We start from the raw sequence: 20,328 nt of genomic DNA, 5'->3' as shown, positions 1-20,328 counted from the left end.
TAGGAAAATTCAAATTTGCATGCATGCAGCTTGTTAGGAGAAAACACAGTGACAAAAATGAAAAGTGACAGATTGGGAAGGGAAAATATATAAATTCAGGCGAAAGACCTGGAAAGCTTGCTGTCTGAGGCTATTTAATGAGGGAACATGGGATATGACAGATAGTTCTAGAAAACATCGTCTGAAAGTGGTACCCACAGGACAGCCAGAGCTTATGGCCACAATTCACACAGATACATTTTTCTACCACACAGGCCTGCAAATACTGTGTTGTAGCTCTGTCATTTTAGGGGACCTTCAAAACAGCTTAAGTCAACCTTCATTACTGAGAGTGATGACTTTATATAAATATATACATATGTTTCATACACTTTATATGATTTCATATACATTATGTAACTATATATACATATACTTTTCATTTAGTCTTTAATTTTTTCATATATTTAATGTGTGCATCAGCTGTCAGTCCAAAAGACATTTCACAGCCCCTTCCTTGTCCTCAGGCTCTTACATTCTTTCTGCCCACTTGGGTAATATTGGATAGGGAAAGGTCACGATACAGGTTCCATCCACAGCTGACCATGCACAGTTGCTTACAATTAACATTGCAGCCAGCTACGAGTGTCTGCACTAACCACTGCCTACTGTAAGAAGGATGCTTCTCAGAACAAGCTTGAAAGCAACACAAATCCATGGGTATAAATATAAATATTTAGAAGGCAGGCTGACAGTGTGACAATTTAATTATATGTTTATATTTTAATAAATTAATTTGAGTTCTAAATAAGCTTAGAGAGCATATGGATCAAACATTGCTGATAAAATAGACAACATGAATTTTCTTAGCTTTAATCTGACAACTGCTTTGTGTAATTTTCTGTAAAATACTGTATTGGAGTACCCAACCCTTGTCATTGAAATATGAGAGCATCTGCAAATGGGTTAGACCCATATGACTCTCTATATATCTATTTTTGCTTAGTCTTTAGTTTTTCATATTTTTGATGTATGTGTCAGCCATGTCATGTCTAAAGGACAGGATATTACACTTGCCTTTGTAGCTTCAGTAAGACACATGCTAGAGACAACTTCCTTGGAGACGTTCGTCGTTTAAACTGTGGTTAGACACCTTTAATCCCAGCACTTGGGAGGCAGAGGCAAGTGGATTTCTGAGTTCGAGGCCAGCCTGGTCTACAGAGTGAGTTCCAGGACAGCCAGGACTACACAGAGAAACCCTGTCTCGAAAAACCACCACCACCAAAAATAATAATAATAAAGCAAATAATAAACTGTGGTCAGTCACTCAGGACACAAAGGTACCCTGCAATACTCACTCATGTTATGGAATCTGGACAACCAATCAAGAGTTTAGACACAGAGCCAAAGAGAAGGCACATGGAGGCAACATACCTATAAACATAAAACTAACTAAATAAAAAATTCAAAGCAGAGTTTAGGTCCAGAGTTAGCATGGACGGGTAAGGGAATTCACAAACTCAGCTTCACTTTTAAGGCCGGTTGATGGAGAAACAAGTTCAAGGATAAAACCACAGATTGATAAGGAATAACCCAGTCAGTCGTCTCTGCCTCTGTATTCCAAGATCTTCCTCAATGTCCCCCACAGTCACCTGGGACCGGAGCAAATGCATTGAGAAGGGAGGTGTTCACAGTTGGTGTCTCTCGGAGTATATTTTTGAAGGGGAGGCCAATCTGGTCAGACTCATTTGCAGAAATGGATTCTCAGGAGTAGAGGCATTAGACACTTTAGGCATTAGAGTTTGTGGCAGATGGAAACTCTCCCAAATCGTACCTTGCAGGGCAGTTATACATCCAGAACTGTTATTTTTACTAAGTGGCTGGTTTAGAGCAAGCTCTTATGCTTGGTTGAGTAAAATATCAAAGTTGACATTCAGAAAGATACCATGGAATTACATGCATAGAGTAGCTAATGAGCAGAAAAGTCCCCTGTTTGCCTCAGTGGAAATTATAAAATGTCTTCAATTTTCTGTGTCATTTCTTGCTTCAAAAATGTGCAGAAGTGAGCAGGAATAGCCGCTCTTTTCTTTTTCTGAGACTTTAAGAATCACAAGAGGCACAAACTTACCCTGTGTCAGGCGTGCAAACAGATGCCCAAATGCTTGCATCTGTCTCTGTCTTCTGCCGAGGATTGCTCTCCAATCTCAACTCCAGGCAGATGGCATCTGTCTCCTGTGGGTTTTTGCCAGCCTTTCCCACTCTTTGTCATCATGGAGGAAGACAACAGTTATGTGTGTGATAGTTGATCTCAGACTTCAACTTGACTGGATCTGAAATCAACTAAAGGATAAGTCATTAAGCATGCTTGAGAGATATTTTCTTCGTCAGGGTGGATAAGGTAGAGTGAGAAGAGTCACTGAAAATGTGGGTGGTGCCTCCAGGGGCAGCTGGATTAAGAGAAGTCTGAAGGGAGCTAGAGAGATAGCTCAGGAGTTAAAATGGACTTGCTGCTTTTGCAGTGTTCCAGGGTTCAAGTCCCAGCACTGACACTGTGACTCACAACCATCTGTAACTCCAGTTTGAGGGGATCTAATGCCCTCTGCTGGCCTCCAAGGGCACATAGTACACAGGAATACACACACACATAACATAAATAATAGATGTATTTTTGAAGAGGTCTGAAAAAGACCTTCACCTTCATGTCTTGTTGGTGAGTTTACCTCCCATATTTCTAAACTCAACTCTGTTGCAATTGCTACTGCCATTGTGTTTTCGGACATTGGCACCCAGGTGTTTTAGCCTTCCAATGGAACTGAGGACCAATGGCTCCCCAGAAATTCTCCAGGTTGCCAGAGTCAAGTTGGGACTGCCAAATCATCGAGCCTCCAAGACAGACTGACCACTGAATTCTTAGTATCTCTAGGTCAAGAGCCAGTGTTATACTATCCAGCTCTTATCTTATAAGCCTCTAATGGATTTTCCTTTAGTATATTCATTTTATCTACTAGGTTCCTCTATAGAATCCTGATTAAAATCCTTGGCAACTGTAAAATTAATGTCCAAAGAGGCTTAACTCAGCTATTAAGAGTGTGTAGCAGTCTTCCAAAGTACCCCAGTTTGGTTTCTAGTATCCATATCAGGCAGCTCATAACTCCAGTTGCAGGGATTTTTGCAACCTCCTTTGGCCTCTGAAGGCACTGTATTCCCATGCACAAGCCCCATTCCCACATAATGTAAAATAAAACCAGAGAAAACTAAACTCTAATTTCCCACTATTATTATAAAGTGTGACTCTTAGCAAGGAAAATGAAAGCTGTCAGGAAGAGTCGAGGCAGATGGGTTAAACAGGTTAAAATTAGGAGTTCCAAGAACTAAATAGAAAAAATAAAACAGGCTGATTTATACTAGGCGGGAGTGAGCTGACTACAGCTTTCCCATTTTGTTTTGTTTCTTTTTTCTTTTTTTTTCCTTTTCCATCTCCCCACTCAAACAACACAAAGGCATATATGACCAAAGAGAGGAAAGGAGAAGGATGAAGATAAAGAGGGTGGAGGAGCAAGTTAGTGATTTCAGTATCGCTTAAACCTGTGCACTGCCGGGATCATTAAATATAAATCTTGCAAATTACAACATTTATATATCGCGGAGAATGCATTGTTCTCTACAATGTGAGGATGACCATGATAATAAGGATGAAAAAAAAAACTGAAAGGGAGCGAGATACACAGTAATTGCTTTAAATTAGAATGAGCAAGAGTTCTCTCACTCACCAGGCAAGTGAAACCACGCAAGCTCTTTCAGATTTCCCTGCTGGGTTGAAGGTATATACAGAATGCAGACATTACCAATGTTCTCCAGAGTCATTGATCATGTTCCGAGGGGTGGGGAGGGAGTGCGTGAAGACATGGGGGTGGGGCAGGCTGGCTATCACCACTTGGAATGCAATCCATTCAAGAAATGTGACTTAACAAGTCAAGGTGTGCCCTGAGAGCATATGGGGGTCTTCTTCCTGGGCTTTATGGCATTTCAGGAAGAAACTGACTTATGGAATGGATTTGTTATAGATTGTAGGGAGGGGTCCAGAGCACCAAGGACTTGAAGAACCAGGGGCATTGGCTAATTCTAGGCAATAAAACAGTAAATTGAAGGGTTTTATTTATTTTATTTTATTTGCATTATTTTCTTTTCACGAAAGTACCTCAGTATGTGCACTGAAGAATGCTTAGCTCAAACTCACGGTGGCCCTCCTGCCTTAGCTTCCTGAGTGCTGAGGTTGTAAGCATGCAGTCAGGCCTGACACAGTCTTTTCATCCTCTCTCCCTGCTTTTTTTCTTGCTTCCTCTGTGCATTAAAGTCTGCTACTTTCATGCAGGTGGGTGCATTGTGTTCTCCTGAACTCTAAGACTTGAATTCTTGCATATTTTATTAGAGCCAAAGGCTGGAACCCCACCATCATGGGGTCAAGAAACATGACAATAACATGGAGTCAGTATGAAGAGCTCCAATTCTGCAGCACGGAATGTAGTGTTGATAACGGAACCTAATTAGACACATAAAAGTTTTAAATTCAAAGAACCAGCATTTAGCAAAAATGTCAAGTAGATCAAGCTACTCTCTTCCTATTCCTTTCCACCCAGGCATGCAGCTACCTGGACTCCCAGCCTCTGTCACAGCAGCAGACTTTCTGATGTAGTTATCATGAATGAGATATGGACCAAGTGACACAGCCACATATTTCTCTAATAACCCATTAGACCTTCCTAAGACCCCTTCCCTTATCTGCTGGCCCCAGGCATGGAACCTAGATAATGCCTTCAGGGTCTTAGACATACTGTCAACATGGAATGAGCAGCAGTGTGAAGCAGAACAAACAAGCTGCCTCTCCGGATGCTGATGATGTCAGGAGTTTATATGTTCTGGCTCCTAACTTTGCTCTAGTGGATAAAGGATACAGTGATTGAAATAATCATATGATTCAAAGAGGCACAAAACAGTGTCCATGATGATTCATGGCTTCATGGGGTGTGCCCATGAGCACCTAGGATGTGAACTAGGGGACATAATAACTGCATGTTTGGAGGTAAGTTTCCATTCCCCCCCAAAGTAGGTCATTTCCCCTCACCTGCAGTGTGTGTCTCTTTCCAATCATAACATAAAAAGGCATAGATTTGGGGGTCCTCTCTTAGTCCAACGTTTCCCTTGCCTCAAGCATGGGGATCCCATTTTATCTGCTACTGTTTTCATACAAAAGTGCAGATAGGCCAGTAACAGTCATTCCTGTGGGTGAGTACAGAGGCAGAGACCCAATCCCCACACCAGAAAGGGCATGTAAACACGTTAGGACCAAGAGATGAAAAGAAGGGGGTCACTTGAGTCCAGTGACCTTTGGAGCTGCCCAGCTCTGTCTGCCTTATCTACCAGTGACATCTAAGATATTTCCAATAATCTCTGGTCCACTTGACCCTGGGTTGTTTCCCTGCCTTTTAATTTTAAAACTGGTGGAGGGAAAGAACCCATCACCTAGCCAGTATCAGAGTCTCTGGGGTTCCTTCTTTCCTGTGCCCCTCACATTGTGGTCAGAGACTCGGCTACAGAATTGAAGGGAACCAAATCTTGACTGTTTCCTAAATCTAAATACCCATAAAAGCCATGCAAAACTCCCATCAAGAAAATGCAATAAAATCCTTTTAAAACACATGCTCTAACAGATACTATATTGTTTGCATATTTATAACCTATTTGAATATACATATATATATTCAAATATATATATATATATATATGTTCTTGTTTGTGGGCCATTTATTTTACTATGTTAAACTAAGAAAATGCACAACAAATGCCTAATGTGTCATTCACCCTAATGCCCCTGAATGAAATCACACTGCAAATGGTTTGTCTAATTAGTGGAGGAAGTGTGAGCTCCACAATGCTCCTCTTCTCCTCTGGGTCCTGCGAAGATTCTCAGACTGGTTTGATGTCTGACCTTTCCCTGAGATTGGCATTTCCAGTCCACTTGTCCTATTGTTCTCAGGATGCTAATAACTCACCCACCGCTTTTCACACTCACAGGGAAATGCCACCGAAAGACGCAAAACTGTTAAATGTCATCTAGGCAGCCAATAACAAGCTTTAGAATGGAAGTCTTTGCAATACAGCAAGCACTAAAATCTTCTTGGCCCTAACATTGATCTTCTAATACTTTGTATTGATGGTGAAAAAGATGTGAGGTGGGGCTGTGGAAATACTTTCATAGATGTTGGGATTTGTTAATTGTGACCCTAAAATGAATAGCCAGAGTCTTCATGGGGATGGTCTAAGTGTAGTCTGTGGCTCCAACACTCTTATCTGTGAGCATTTTCTGTGAAAAATTAATCACTAAAAATTACCTACATTTGGAGCCTGGAGAAATGGCTTAGCAGGTAAGCATACTTACTGTTCTTGCCAAAGACCCAGGTTCAGTTCCCAGCATCCACATGGCAGCTCATAACCATATATAACTCCAGTTCCAGGGGATCTAATTCCCTTATCTGGATCTGTGGGTACCAAGCACATACATGGTACATGTGTATACATGTAGGTGAGTAAAGTAAAATAAAATAAAACACATAAAATAAAAATAAATAAGACATTTTTTTTTAAAAAATGAGCTATAGTCAAGGTGTGAAGAAAATCTCCCAGACAGAAGCTGCACCTCCATATGGGAGACTAATTAGCTTATTAGAACTTTAATAATTGACTAATTAGCTTATTAGAACTTTAATAATTGTGGGCGGTTGGAATGTTGCACATCCAGAGCCTGATTACATTTTATCCTGAATTCTTTGAGCCTAGTTACATTTTATCCCAAATTCTTTTCAGCCCCCCAGTAAGCCACTCTTTGTGCATCCCCTCCAAGTTTGACCGAACATCCTACGACTAACTGATAAAACCTTTCAGCATGTACTAACAAGCCATTGTTTTCATTATCCAGAAAGCTAAGAATGTCATCAGACAGCATCCAAGGCAGAGAGCTGAGATGCCCTACTGTAACTGCCTGTGAAAAGCTTTCACCAGGGTATTTGAAAAGCTCCTTAGTTTATGACTTTACTTTGTTCTGTTCCTATAAAAATTTCACCAAACTGTTATTGTATCAGAATATGGAATTTGGGGTAACTTGAGTTTGTGTTGCCAGACCATGGTTGATCCCAGAATAAATTCTTTCTTATCCCTTTGGGACAAGAGCTGTATTTTCATGTGGACAAAGAAGAAGTGTTTAGATATCAACTCTGTAGAAAGAGTTGGGAAGAATATGTAGTCGTTTTAGTACACAAGTCTGGAGAGAAAATGCCACCCCTTCCGTACTCTCCCTCGTGCATTTATCAGATAAACAGCATGAATCACAGGGCTTTCTAAAATAATTATTCTTTGCAAGTGATTTGCTCCTAACTGAGCAGGAAGGAGGGACATATGCCCTGTTATTTCTTATTGAATCCAGGCAATGTTATTATTTAAATATTTTTACACTTCGTCTGTTTCTTGGAGTTCCAGGAAATCACTTGAGAAAATGTTTTTGAAGGAACCTTGTCAATGACCCCATTTTTAATAGATATTTTCTTTATTTACATTTCAAATGTTATCTCCTTTCCTAGTTTCCCCTCCAAAAATCCCCTATCCTCTTCCACTCCCCCTGCCCCCCCCCCAACCCACCCACTCCCATTCCTGGCTCTGGCATTCCCCTATACTGGACCTAGGGCCTCTCCTCCCATTGATGACTGACTAGGCCATCCTCTGCTACATATGCAGCTAGAGCCACAAGTTCCACCATGTGTTTTCTTTGATTGGTGGTTTAGTTCCAAGGAGCTCTGTGGGTACTGGTTAGTTCATTCCTCCTATGGGACTGCAAACCCCTTCAGCTCCTTGGGTACTTTCTCTAGCTTCTTCATTGGGGGGCCCTGTGCGCCATCCAATGGATGACTGTGATCATGCACTTCTGTATTTGCCAGGCACTGGCAGAGCCTCTCAGGAAACAGCTATATCAGGCTCCTGTCAGCAAGCTCTTCTTGACATCTGTCATAGTGTCTGGGTTTGGTGGTTGTTTATGGGAGGGATTCCCAAGTGGGGGCACTGTCTGGATGGTCATTCCTTCAGTCTCTTCTCCCACTTCCATCTTCCCTTATGTATTAATTCCAATGTGGATTTTAAGTGAATCAAGTAAGACCAGTGAGACAAATCTAGTTATAAAAATCTGCTTAATAGGTATTCTTTTGTGACTATGGAGGTAAAACCCAACATTAAAAACCAGATGTGCACTTCTGGGTGTACTGTTGAGGACAGATTCTTCACACCCTTCCTAATGACTGACAGTTCACTCCCCCACCCCGCCCTCTGTCTGTCTGTCTGTCTGTCTATGTCTCCCTTCCTTCAGTTTTTTCTTTCTCTTTTTTTTTGTGGGGAGTAGGTTGAAACAGGGATGTTCTATGTAGCCTTAGCTATCCTAAAATTCACTTTGCAGATTAGGCTAGAATCAAAGGCATGTGCCACTGCACCAAGCTCAGATTTTTGCTTTTAAAATATTTTATTTTTCTGGGCTGCAGAGATGGCTCAATGTAAAAAAAAAAAAAAAACCCTAACAAACAAACAAACAAAAACACTAGATACTCTCGCTAGGGTCTCTGTTTGGTTCCCTGCTCACAGCTACCTCTAACATCAGTCACATGGGTGGGATCTGATGCTTTCTTCTGGCTTCTACAGTCACTGAGATCATGAGCACAGACAGACACACAGCTACACACACAATTTTTTAACAAATGTTTTCTCTTAACCTAAAAACCAAAGGCCATGCATTTTATCGGGCAATGACAAACACATTTGACACATGATAGTTCAGCTTGTTCCTAGCTATCGTATTTAGAGTTATTATTGGTGAAAAACAATGACTGAAGGCAACTGGGGACAGAAAGAGTTTATTTGGTGTATATGTTCTGTGTCACTACCGCTTGAGGAGAGCCAAAGCAAGAACTCAAGCAGGGGCAGAACCTGGAGGCAGGAGCTGATGCAGAGGCCATGGAGGGGTGCTGCTTCCTTGCTTGCTCAGCCTGTTTTCTTATAGACTCCAGAACCACCAGCTCAGAGATGGCCCCACCCATAACCATCTAGTTCTCCCACACTAATTACTACTCAGCAAAATGATCCACAAGCTTACCTATGAGCAATTTTATGATGGCATTTTCTCCCTCCTCCTAGATGACTCTAGCTTGTGTCAGGCTGACATAAAACTAACCAGGGTATCAGTCATAGATATAGATAAAACCTGAGTTCTTATCAGATTCTTATCCTGCCGCAGCCTCCTGTCTAACTCACCATATCCTTAGTTACACCCCCAAATGTAAATATATGCCTGCTCTAAAACAAACCTAACTTGTTAAAATATCAAGCAAAACAAGCATACAAAAACACCCCTTAGCACCTGCGTGTTCAAAACTATCCTACCAGTCATAATATGGGAAAGCATTCGTAGTTTTGTAGAAACTATGTTTAGTAGGCTCTCTAATATGTTTCTAATAAGGGAAAATGGACTTGAATTAACAATTTAGGTAGCCGTGATAAACAGACAGCTTCTTCCTTCTCAGTTCAAAGCATTTCATCTATTGGAAGAACTTGTTGCCTGCCCTATAGGAGAAAAACATGAAAACTTATTGAAAATACCCTCATTGTCCTTCATAGGTCATGGTTATCCATAATGAGATGGAATTTATGTTATTTAACTAGATTGGTTAGTGGCAATTTGGCAGTTAATTATTGGAAAATTGTGTTTGTAACCAATAGCAACTGTAATTGGATGTCAAGTTTAATAGTGACTCTCTGTAAAATGACATGTCCTGGAAGAGAATGTGTCCAGGATGAGGAGCACAAATGTCAGTCAATGACCGGCTGCAATCAGTTCTGTTTTATCCTACAAGACCAGGGCATTTTCATAGATGATGTCATTTGTAAAGAGCCAGTGGGCAACAAGACCTTTCCCAAAGGACAGGGCAGTCTGATCAGACTAGAGCATCCAACATTGAATTGCAAAGCCTGGCATGATTGTTCATTCCAGTACTTGAGAGGCAGCAGGATCAGAAATTCAAAATCATCTTTAGCTACACAATCCAATATGGCTGCAAAGAACTGAACTCATGTCCTCCTTGAGAGTAGTGTGTGCTACTAACCCCTGAGCCATCATCTATCCAGCTCTTCCCTAACTTTGTGGATGCCTTCTTGTCCTGCAGAGCTCTGTGTAAGTTTGTATTTTGCTTCCTTAAAGCCAGACTTTTTACTTTGAAAGTCAGTTCATTGCTTTGCCCTGAGATATCTTTCCCAGTTCATAAACCATTGAGGTTATGCCAATCAGTCAACTTGTTTTCTGTTTTGTTTGTCTTTTTTGTTTTTGTTAAATTTGAGAGCAACATTCTCATGTAGGTTTCCTCATGCACTGGGAAAGCCAGATTCCATGAGTTTTGGATGGAATTAATAGAAACGAATCAATCATGGCTATATCAACAGTGCCATGATCAGCAACAGATGTTTCTCATAATAGTTAAGTTGGCACAGCAATGGGAGATGAGATGCCCATTCCTTAGCACTGCCAAGAGTGCTAACAAGGCCGCTTCATCAACATAACTGCCAGCTTAAGGGGGGCAGTGTAGCAGGCCCAGGATTTCTTGCTAATTGAAAATTCCTTATATACATTTCATACCCATCCTGTCTAGGGAATCAGACTGGAGCAACACTTTCTCAGAGGCCCTGATAAAGAATACAGGGGACTTTAGTTCTGCATTCTTGTCCAGAAACACAATTAGCAAGGCTGACCTAAAGCTGGAGTCAGTGCCTCAGAAGAGTCAAGTTTGTGGCTTCTGGGGAACCTGCCTCTTACCCTTGGGCTGTGGTTATGAGTCTTAAGGCAACTGTGTGAGCTATCCTGTGTTCTCTTTAGCAACATTGTCTGGTTTAGATCTCTGATGTCCTTGATCACTTCCACCCGGCTAATAGTATATAGGATGCTATATTCCTCAATAAGTTACCAGCTTGTGCAGGACCTCCTGGTCCCACATATAGCTTTTGTCTTCTTTATTTCTCACCCCTGATACTCCCAATTAACACCTTGTTAACCCTTATTCCTTCGGGTTTGGGTCAATCCAGCACACAGCCCTGCTGTGCAGGGGTCACAGAAACCTCAACCAAAAGTACAAAAAAAGGGCCAGGAGCAATCCCTCTTGAGGAGTAAGCCAAACAATAACCAAAACAAACCCAGTGGTCCTGGTCCTCACAATGTGGAAAAGCTAGTAGGGAGGCATGTCCTTCTCTTTACAAAGAACAACAATCAAAGTTCCAATTGGTTTCAACTGAATGGACCATGATAGAAGTAGAGGGATGCAAAATGTCTAAGTTATGTAGGATGCACACACTGAGATCTACTGTTAAGAACAGTATTTTCTGATTTTCACTGATGAGAAAGAGGGGATGAGGAGGAAGAGGAGGAGGGAGGAGCAAATCAACTACAACCAGGCAAGCGTTTTCCCACTTGACCATCACACTCTTTAACCACAAGTAGCTACTTGGACTGAAGTTTTATCAGAGTGGACAAGACCACTCCATCCAAAAATGGTTCAGTCACTCACTAGTAAACTCTTGGGTTCATAGAGGTCTACATTTTATCACTGAACTGAACAAAAGTGTTAAAGAAACCTGAATATTCAAGTTCACAGTCTTGTACTAGGTCTCCAGGTGTCTAAAACAATAAATCTCAGTGCTCTGCAGCCTCAAAAGCTCTTAGAATTGCTTGCATTATTGTTAATAGTAATGCATACCCTAATCATGTAAAAAAGTTCAATGGGTGTGTATCAATGTAGTGCATTTTTAAAGTTCAATTTTCCTTTACATCTTCTTAAACATTTTGAAAAATTCACGGGTTCATCTGTAATGTCAATTTGAAGGTATCTAAATTCACCTGTGTGCCAAAAATCTCTGGCTGTGTCTAAGAAGGAATTTCTAAATAAAGGCAACTGAGGCAGGAAGTTCTACCTGAATGAGGGCAGCACCATCCCACCAGCTGGGATACGGGACTGAATAAAAAGGAAAAAGTGAGCTGAGGACCAGCATCCATCTCTCTCTGCTTCCCCACTGTGGATATCATGTGGCCAGCTGCCTTGTGCTCCTGCTGTCATGCCTTCCCCGCTGTGACAGACACTAACCTCAAAGAGTGAGCTAAGATCAATCCTTCCTTCTTTAAGTCACGCTTGTCAGGTCACTTTGTCGAAGAAACAAATAAAATAACTGAGGCAGTATCCAAATTGTTTTCAAGCCACCTAACCCGACTGTCTATTACTCCAAATGCTACCCTTTGAGTAACTGCATCTTAGGACGCTAGTGTAACAAGGCAAAGCATGCTGCACAGTGTTTTGAGGGAAGAAAGGTTCACTCCAGTTCCACCCTGCTTAGAAGATATAATGCTCGTGATTTTTCTCTAAATTATTTAGTAAATCACTAAAATATGAGAAAGTTCTAGAATCCATCATCATTACAGTGTAGCCAGCAACCTGATGCCTACTTAAAACCTTCAAAATGGAATTCCTGAGTGCCACAAATTGTCTGTGCTTGTACAGATAGAAAAAGACAACCCTCACCTCACAGTCTACCAGTAGAGGGTCAGTCAGTTTGATAACTGGGCCACACAGCAAATGGTATGGGGACCCATGATGGGTACTTGAAAGACACCAGAGAAAAAAATGTTATCTTTAATTTGTCTGTATTCCTTTATTGAGTGGGAAGGAATGGACACGAGGTAGGGAGAAACTTCTAGAATTGCCATCTAGGGTATGAGAGCCTTCTGCCAATCCCTATTTTGGGTTCTAAAAACTGGAGGATGGGATGTCTCCATTTACCCAAGGCCTAAAAAGTCACATGTTCTTAGAAACATGGTGATATCCCAGAAACTTGTTTTATTTCCCAGTTGGATACCCTGGGAGAGAGAGAAAGACACACACACACAAACACACACACACACACACACACACACACACACACACACAGAGATCAGTTCCCAACACCCATGTGGCTGTTGAGTGATGGCCATCAGTCACCCCAGAGAATCCTTGCCTTTTCAGTCAAGATGGGACTAAAGGAAAGTTGTGAAGAGTCGTGGCTGAAAGTTGTTCAGTAGGAGGTCCATGAACAAAAATCAGAAAGCTAGAACAGAGAAGAGAGCATAAGCCACAAGCACCATCAGAGTGTATTTGATACTTTCATCACAGCACTAGTAAATCCACTTCAGAGTTGGTGTGGATACCAAAATATTTTCCTAATTGGCTGACAGAAGAAGACAGAGGCTGACAAGGTTTATTAAAGCATCTCGTAATTACCAGATTCCGCCTGCCAACTGAGGAGAGATTTCAAAGCATTTCATAATTGCGAGATTTCACCTGCCAACTGAGAGATTAAAAGAAAAAAAAACAGCTTAATCTATTTTCTTTCTTTGATTCTGCTTATAACAATTGTGTTCTATTTAAAAGAGATTGTCATTAATTTAGTGGTGATAATTAATTTTTTTAAAAAACAGTATACATTCGGGTCTTGAATATCCAAAATGAAGAGTCATACTATTAGCATAGGCAGGGCTGGAGAATTGGCTCACTGGTTAAGAGCACTGACTGCTCTTCCAGAGGACCCAGGTTTGATTCCCAGCACCCACTTTGTGGCTCACAACAACCTGTAACTCCAGTTCTGGAAAATCAATGCCCGTTTCTGATCTCCACGGGTACCAGACACACATGTGGTGCCCATAAATAAAGCCAGTTGTTGCCTTTTAAAAATTTAACAAGCTTCCAAAGGGAAGATGAGTGTGGCAGCCATCAGCGTCAAGCTAGGTTTCTTAGACTGTGCCTTGGCTTTACTTCACATGAACCCTTTAGTTTCTCATTCTCCCTGTTCCCACAACAGGATGGATATACTCCCATGCCTTCCTGTGAGCTTCTATCTGGAAAATCAGATATTCATCCCCCAGGCAGTCCTTGTTTCCATCTCTTTATTATGCACACATGCTGAAGAATGAATTGACTTAAAATATTAATATCTGGGGCCAATCGCTATTTCTAAAGTCAAAGCAAAAGAAAAGCCACTAATGACTTACCTCTTTAAAGTATTTGAGGAAATTTTCTTTTTTTTATCATTTTTCCTTCCTCCAGTGTGTTTACAATGGATCTCTCTTGAATAGTGTCGTGAAATAATAGTTATGCAAATACTACCGTCAAAGGCAAATGGTGCTCACAGCGGCAGCAAATGTGCCAAAGTGGAAAATAGACAGAGGAGATTAGCATGGCCCCTGTGCAGGGATGACATATAAATTTACAAAGCAGTCTATCTTTTCATAACTGGACCAAGTGCTGAGCCTAAGTGACCATGAAGTGTTCAGGCATCATGGAACATCATGGAAAGGGGCGAATGATACAAGAGCTAATGTAAGAACTGATGCCAAGGGATAATGCAAGGAAAACTGGGGAGGTGAAGGATGTCTTCTGGAAACCACAGGGTTGTTGCATTCATACCACATTGTACAAACCTACATATAGTCAGGCCTATCAACATTTCATCATAGATAGGGGAGTGGAGCATAAAGTGTTGTTGTCAGTCAATGATTATTGGAGGGTGAGGCTTCCTTCAGTAGCTACTGATACATCACCCCTGATTGAGCAAAGACTCTCCCATTCATACTAGGGTAAGAAACTCCAACTAAACTCTGAGTGCCATACACAGAAAGAAGACGTGAGCACGAGGCAGGGGAGTTATTGAGAAGAGAGCAGGTTTAGTAAGAGTAGGTGAAGGTGGGAGAGAATCAGAGGTGAAAGCAACTACAATTCTTTAAGCAAACGTAACTGTCAAATAGAAAAATCTCTGTTAAAACGAGAATCAATGATGGTGAAGAGACGTTTTGACAAAGTGTGGAGGCAAGAGTCTCATTTAAAGCAATGAGCAAATTCTGCTCTCTATTCAAGTCTCTATGTTGCCTGGAAGGGAGGGAATCAGCTGTCAAGTCAGTCTTCAGGGATAAACAGCATCAGCCATGGATCCTGGGTGGGTGTCTTGCATCTCTTTGCATTTTGAAGACTGTATTAGGGAAGGTCCTGGTTATACTTTGGGCCTGCCCCTAAGCAGCACCCCAGTATAGGCACTGTCTTTATCTGGACCTTAATTGTGTCTCACATCCAAACCTTGGTACTTAAACCCTAAATGGGCTGGGTGAGGAATCTTACAAAGAAAATTCTTTTGTTTCTAGTTTCTTTCACCTCATTCAAGTCTATTCTTGGTTCATATAAAATCTATTCTGATACAAGTGTATCTTGGTTCATACAAGTGTATATTCTTGGTTTATACAAGTCTATTCTAGTTATACAAGTCTATTCTTGGTTTATACAAGGTCATCAAGATGTCTGCTGTTTCTCTACTAAGATTTGTGTTTCTTCCTCATGTAGTGACTGTAGAATACTCATTGATGGTATCTGACTCAGCAAAACCACGGACAGCTCCTAATCTTGGTTGGGCAGTTAGCTGATGTCACATCCTGTCTATATTTCAACCATCTTTGGAACGTTCACGTTTGCTGTTTTTATAGTTCCCTGTTTTCTTAAGGTCCTTTTCTTCTCACAAAAGTCTGTGTCTGGGCTCCTTTTCTTTGCACAATCCAAGGAGTCTAAATAAAGTCAAAGCCACCATCAAAACGAGTCTCACATCCAAATATGATGATGGCATCTCGTGTACTCTTGGACATTTGGGCAGCTTCCCCCAAATTTTTGGTCTGGGTAGTGTTACTTTTCCAGGCTGAAGGACAATGATGATCCTTGTTTTCTCTGAAGTAGATACTTGACAACCTGGCTTGGATAGTTACTGCGCCATTGTGATGGTGGCTTGGATAGTTACTGTGTCATTGTGATGGTGGTTTAACCTCCAGCTGCCAAGGAGGAGGGTCAGAGCTACTGACCTGTGGTGTTGAGCTTTGTACTTGGTATCTGTTAGCTACCACCACAGTTCTAAGATACTGTTCTAAGTAGATGACTTATTTCTCCCAAAGCTCATGTACCCAGGAACAAAAACTTCTTGGTGAGTTCCAGAACTTTCTTCATATCTCATTTGCCGAATAGGTCATAAAGCTATCCCTTGACTAACAAAAAAGAAATAGTCCCAAGTTCAAATCTGAGGAGTGAGGCAGGGTCCGAGGGTTCCTTCACTGTGATAAAATGTGTGATGCCTGGAATAAACATTAGGGTTCAGTGAGCGGGTGACAGGTGAGATTGAGAAGAATTTGAGTAGAGGTTCTCACACACTGACCAAGGTTAGGAAACAGAATGCTACAGATAGATGTTGCAGAAACTGATCCATGTCAGATCCTTCCCTCATTGCTCTTCCTTATTCTGTCCTCCCTGCAGCCAGTGTGTTACCACAAGAAGCCCCAGACCTGGAAAAAAAATCAGAATGTTTTGTTTGAGTTGGAGCAAACCATGGTTCTTTGCAAGGTTTCCAACCCAACAAAACTCTTCTCTATCTATGTGCAACTCTAAAGACATCTCTCCAGAAGGGTGCTAAAAATATATATACCCAGATCCCTCGGGATATTTTCCTGAAAGAAGCAATTTTTTTTTCTGGAACCTTCCACCATGAAGTGGATAATGAGACTGTAGACCTTCTTCTCTGCTCCATTTTTTTTTCACCTCTTTCTTCTTCTTTGTTCTTTATTTTGGATACCTTGTTTTGCTGTGCAGTCAAGCCTACTAATCTTTAATTCTGTAATTTAAATCCTGTGGAGAAACCGAACCGGTGCCATTTCCATCACCTATGGTATTCATTTCTAAAACTACAAATTGTGTCTTGTAAAATATTCGGACACGGCGATCCTGCCATCTTCACCTCTTAAATACATACACATATCAATATTGTTTCAATGCCTTTTCTCATTGATTCTATTATTTGAGATATCCTTGACAACAACATTGTTAAGTTTACATTGATTTTTGTCCTCACTGCATGTGGTGTGCTTGTCACAAAAGCACATGTTAACCCCATACATTTGTACAAATGTTATATATTAGCTAGAATAAAAATAAAATTACAAAATAATGTTGTCAGGCATGGAATGTTTGTTTGAGCCTTCCAACACACACATTTAAGTTTTGTTAGTAAAGACTCAAGCAATGACCTTATGCTAGTGGCCTCACCAGTAACACATGGTTGTTTTGATCGGTTCAATACATGCACACAAAACCCCTTCCACAATGAGGACCTTTGAGGACATTTTGTGGATGAGCTATTCTCAGTTTCAATATGGTATTCTGAGAACTGAAGTTTCTCCACTCTGGCTGGTGGACATAACAGTCACCTCTAAATGTGGGGTATTTCTCATTGGGGGAGGGGGGGTATCCTTACAATTTCAGATGGTAATTTCAGCATTCAGCCACAGACTGGGAGAAGATCCTGTGTGCATCTCCTAAATTACTTTTCTCTTCCTGTGAACAGATGCCTTTTCTGTACACTGCCTCATGAACATTCAATACCTAGATCTCCAAAGATTTCTATCTGTGGCTTCTCAACTCTGGAAATGGCTATGTTCTGCTTAGATTTTTTCTTCTTCCTGGGCTGTGCTCTGGAGTATTCTCTAGGAAGCAAACCAAAGGCAATTGATCTAAGAAGCACTGATTAATTTTTCCCCTACTTTAGAGACTGATCTACTGCACTGTTTAATTTTGAAGTTGCAAAAACATTGTTTTATATGTTTAGCTCATTTTAAGTCCTTTCACATGGGGTTCTGTTGCTTCAGCTTAGCCAGGTACAGATCCTATCTTCCCTTTTAAACATTTCCCCCCTGACTTTTAGAGATTACAGAAATGGCACCAACATGTGTTGTCTTAGGAAACAATCCAGGCACTTCTGATTCATCAAATGGTTGCCTCAAAAGGGATTAAGACCTATTTGCCTGGTTAAAGCCAGCCATATGGTACCATGTAGCTTAGCACAGCTCAGAATCACTGAACCACTGTCTCACAGGCTGGGGCAACAAGCTTGGGTCTTTAGGATTTACATGGAAAATCAGTCACTAGAAGACCTTTAGGATTTGTGTTTTCCAAAGGAGTTCTTTAAATTAAAAAAAAAGTGTGTGTGTGTGTGTGTGTGTGTGTGTGTGTGTGTGTGTGTTCATGCCACATTTGATGGAGGCCAGAGGACAACTTGCAGCAATCGGTTTTCCTTTCATTTTGTGGATCTTATGAGTCAAACTTCAAACTTGAAGCAAATATCCTTCCTGGGTAAGCCATCTTGTTGGCCCCAAAGAAATTAATTTTTAAAAAAGGACCAAGTCAAAGACATTTGGCCCAAGTGAGGGATTGACTGTGGTCAGAAAGTTGGATTTCTCTCTCTCTCTCTCTCTCTCTCTCTCTCTCTCTCTCTCTCTTTCTCTCTCATTTTTAAATATTTACTTATTTAATTACATACCAAATGCTGTCCCTATCCCCCCCCACGCCCCAATCACAAAGTCTCTCCTCTCCCCTTCTCCTTTCCCTCTGAGGTCAGACAAGGCAGCCCTGTTGGAAAAATCTTCCAGTCCAGTTGTTAGGGGAACCAACATGGAGACTGAGCTGCACATCTGCTACATATGTTCCAGGACCTTGTTCCAGCCTGTGTATGTTCTATGGTGGGGAAAGACTCAGAAAGCCAGGAGAATGAATGGAAACCTGCAGAGGCCAGGGTTGGGGGCAAATCTCTAGGAAGTCCCAGAGATCTGGGATGGGGGAGGCTCTCAGGAGTCAATGAAGGTGACCTTAGCCAGGATGCCTAACACTGAGGATATGGAACCTGAAGAGGTTACCTCTTGTAACCAGGCAGAGCCTCCAGTGGAAAGATAAGATTACTAACCCACCTACAAAACTTTCTACCCAGAACTTGTCCTGTCTAAAAGAAATGCAGGGACAAAGATGGAGCACAGACTGAAGGAATGGCTAACCAATAACCTGCCTGACTTGAAACTCATCCCATGGCCAAGTACCAAATCCCTGACACTATTAATGATACTCTTGTTATGCTTTCAGACAGGAACTTAGCATAACTGTTCTCTGAGAGTTTCCACCCAGCATCTGAGTGAAACAGATGCAGATACCTATCGCCAATCTTTGGATGAAGGTGGGAACTTTTAAGGAAGAGTTGGGGGAATGATTGAAGGCTGTGACGAGGATAAGAACCCTCAAGGAGGATCAACAGAGTTAAATAGCCAGGACCCCTGGGGGCTCTCAAAAAAGTTGGACTTCAAAAATGTATCCTCTAACTCAATCTTAAACACTGTGGATAAAGAATTTTATTGGGTCACCCACTGAATACGTGAACACTGCACGTATTACTGTGGAGTATGCCTTTCATGCAAGGCCCCCTTACACTTGTCTCTAACTATGTTCTAACTAAGCTCTAACTACGGACAGTGACTCTGGAGTATCCACCAAGTCAGCCACCCAACCATAGAAAATAGACAATAACCATGTCTTATGCAACCTCACAGGAATGTTAAAGACTACAACACAGCATTTACAGAGTTAATAAATGTTGCATGAACTGACCCAAGATGCCACAGGCAGACAAGGCAGAAGATGAAAATGTTCTTTGCAATGTACAAAATGAAACAAAAATCTAAGTATACGAGTTCCTCCCTCGTTCCGAGGAAGCACTGCACAGATTGCTCAGCTGTCATCTGCAAAGGTCAGTTTGCTGAACCAGAAGAATGGTCCTAACACATTACAAGACACGAAGAGGCATTTGTTCCACATCACTTCTAAGTAGAAGCAATGGGTGTAGGGTGTTTGGCCATCAACCAGAACTTTTGACTAAGCTTCATGAGGTGCTGTTTTTCATGTGATACAGGATGCCCATTCCCGACCATTTTCATGGAGAGAAAATGACACAATGACATTCTGAAGGGAGACTCACCAGCATTTATTTCATCAGCAGAAGATGAAGTAGACTGACCTTCAGGGCAGCTTTGTATAAGACCTGAAGCTCCTACTGTTTGGACTTTGTCTTAGGAAACTGTTTTATGTCCAGTAAAGCAGTGCTTTTGCAGAGGCAAAAAGTAGCACTTACAGGGCATTCAGGCGCTCTCACCCTCCCAACTTAAGAACCTTCCATCCTTTATTTGATCCATCTGTTGATGCAACAGCCTGTTCTTAGGAGAATTCATGTCTTGCTTTGTAAATCCAGGATGCAACTGTCAGTATCCCCCACTGGTCGTCAGTGATCAGCCTGGAAGCTCAGGTGGACATACATTCACATTTTTGTAACTTTAATTGTGACTCCTCCTGCATGCCT

General features: G+C 41.4%; 1 non-coding gene across 1 annotated transcript; it reads left to right on the top strand.

Annotated features, from left to right (window-relative positions):
- The first annotated feature begins 14,255 nt into the window (after nucleotides 1-14,255).
- Nucleotides 14,256-14,362, top strand: Gm24839. The gene has a single exon (XR_003956052.1). It is a non-coding gene; the product is annotated as a U6 spliceosomal RNA (small nuclear RNA).
- Nucleotides 14,363-20,328: the final 5,966 nt, after the last annotated feature.

Source organism: Mus musculus, chromosome 5 (assembly GCF_000001635.26).
Source record: "Mus musculus strain C57BL/6J chromosome 5, GRCm38.p6 C57BL/6J".
NCBI classification, from domain to species: domain Eukaryota; kingdom Metazoa; phylum Chordata; class Mammalia; order Rodentia; family Muridae; genus Mus; species Mus musculus.
This window is presented reverse-complemented; position numbering and strand designations above follow the sequence as displayed.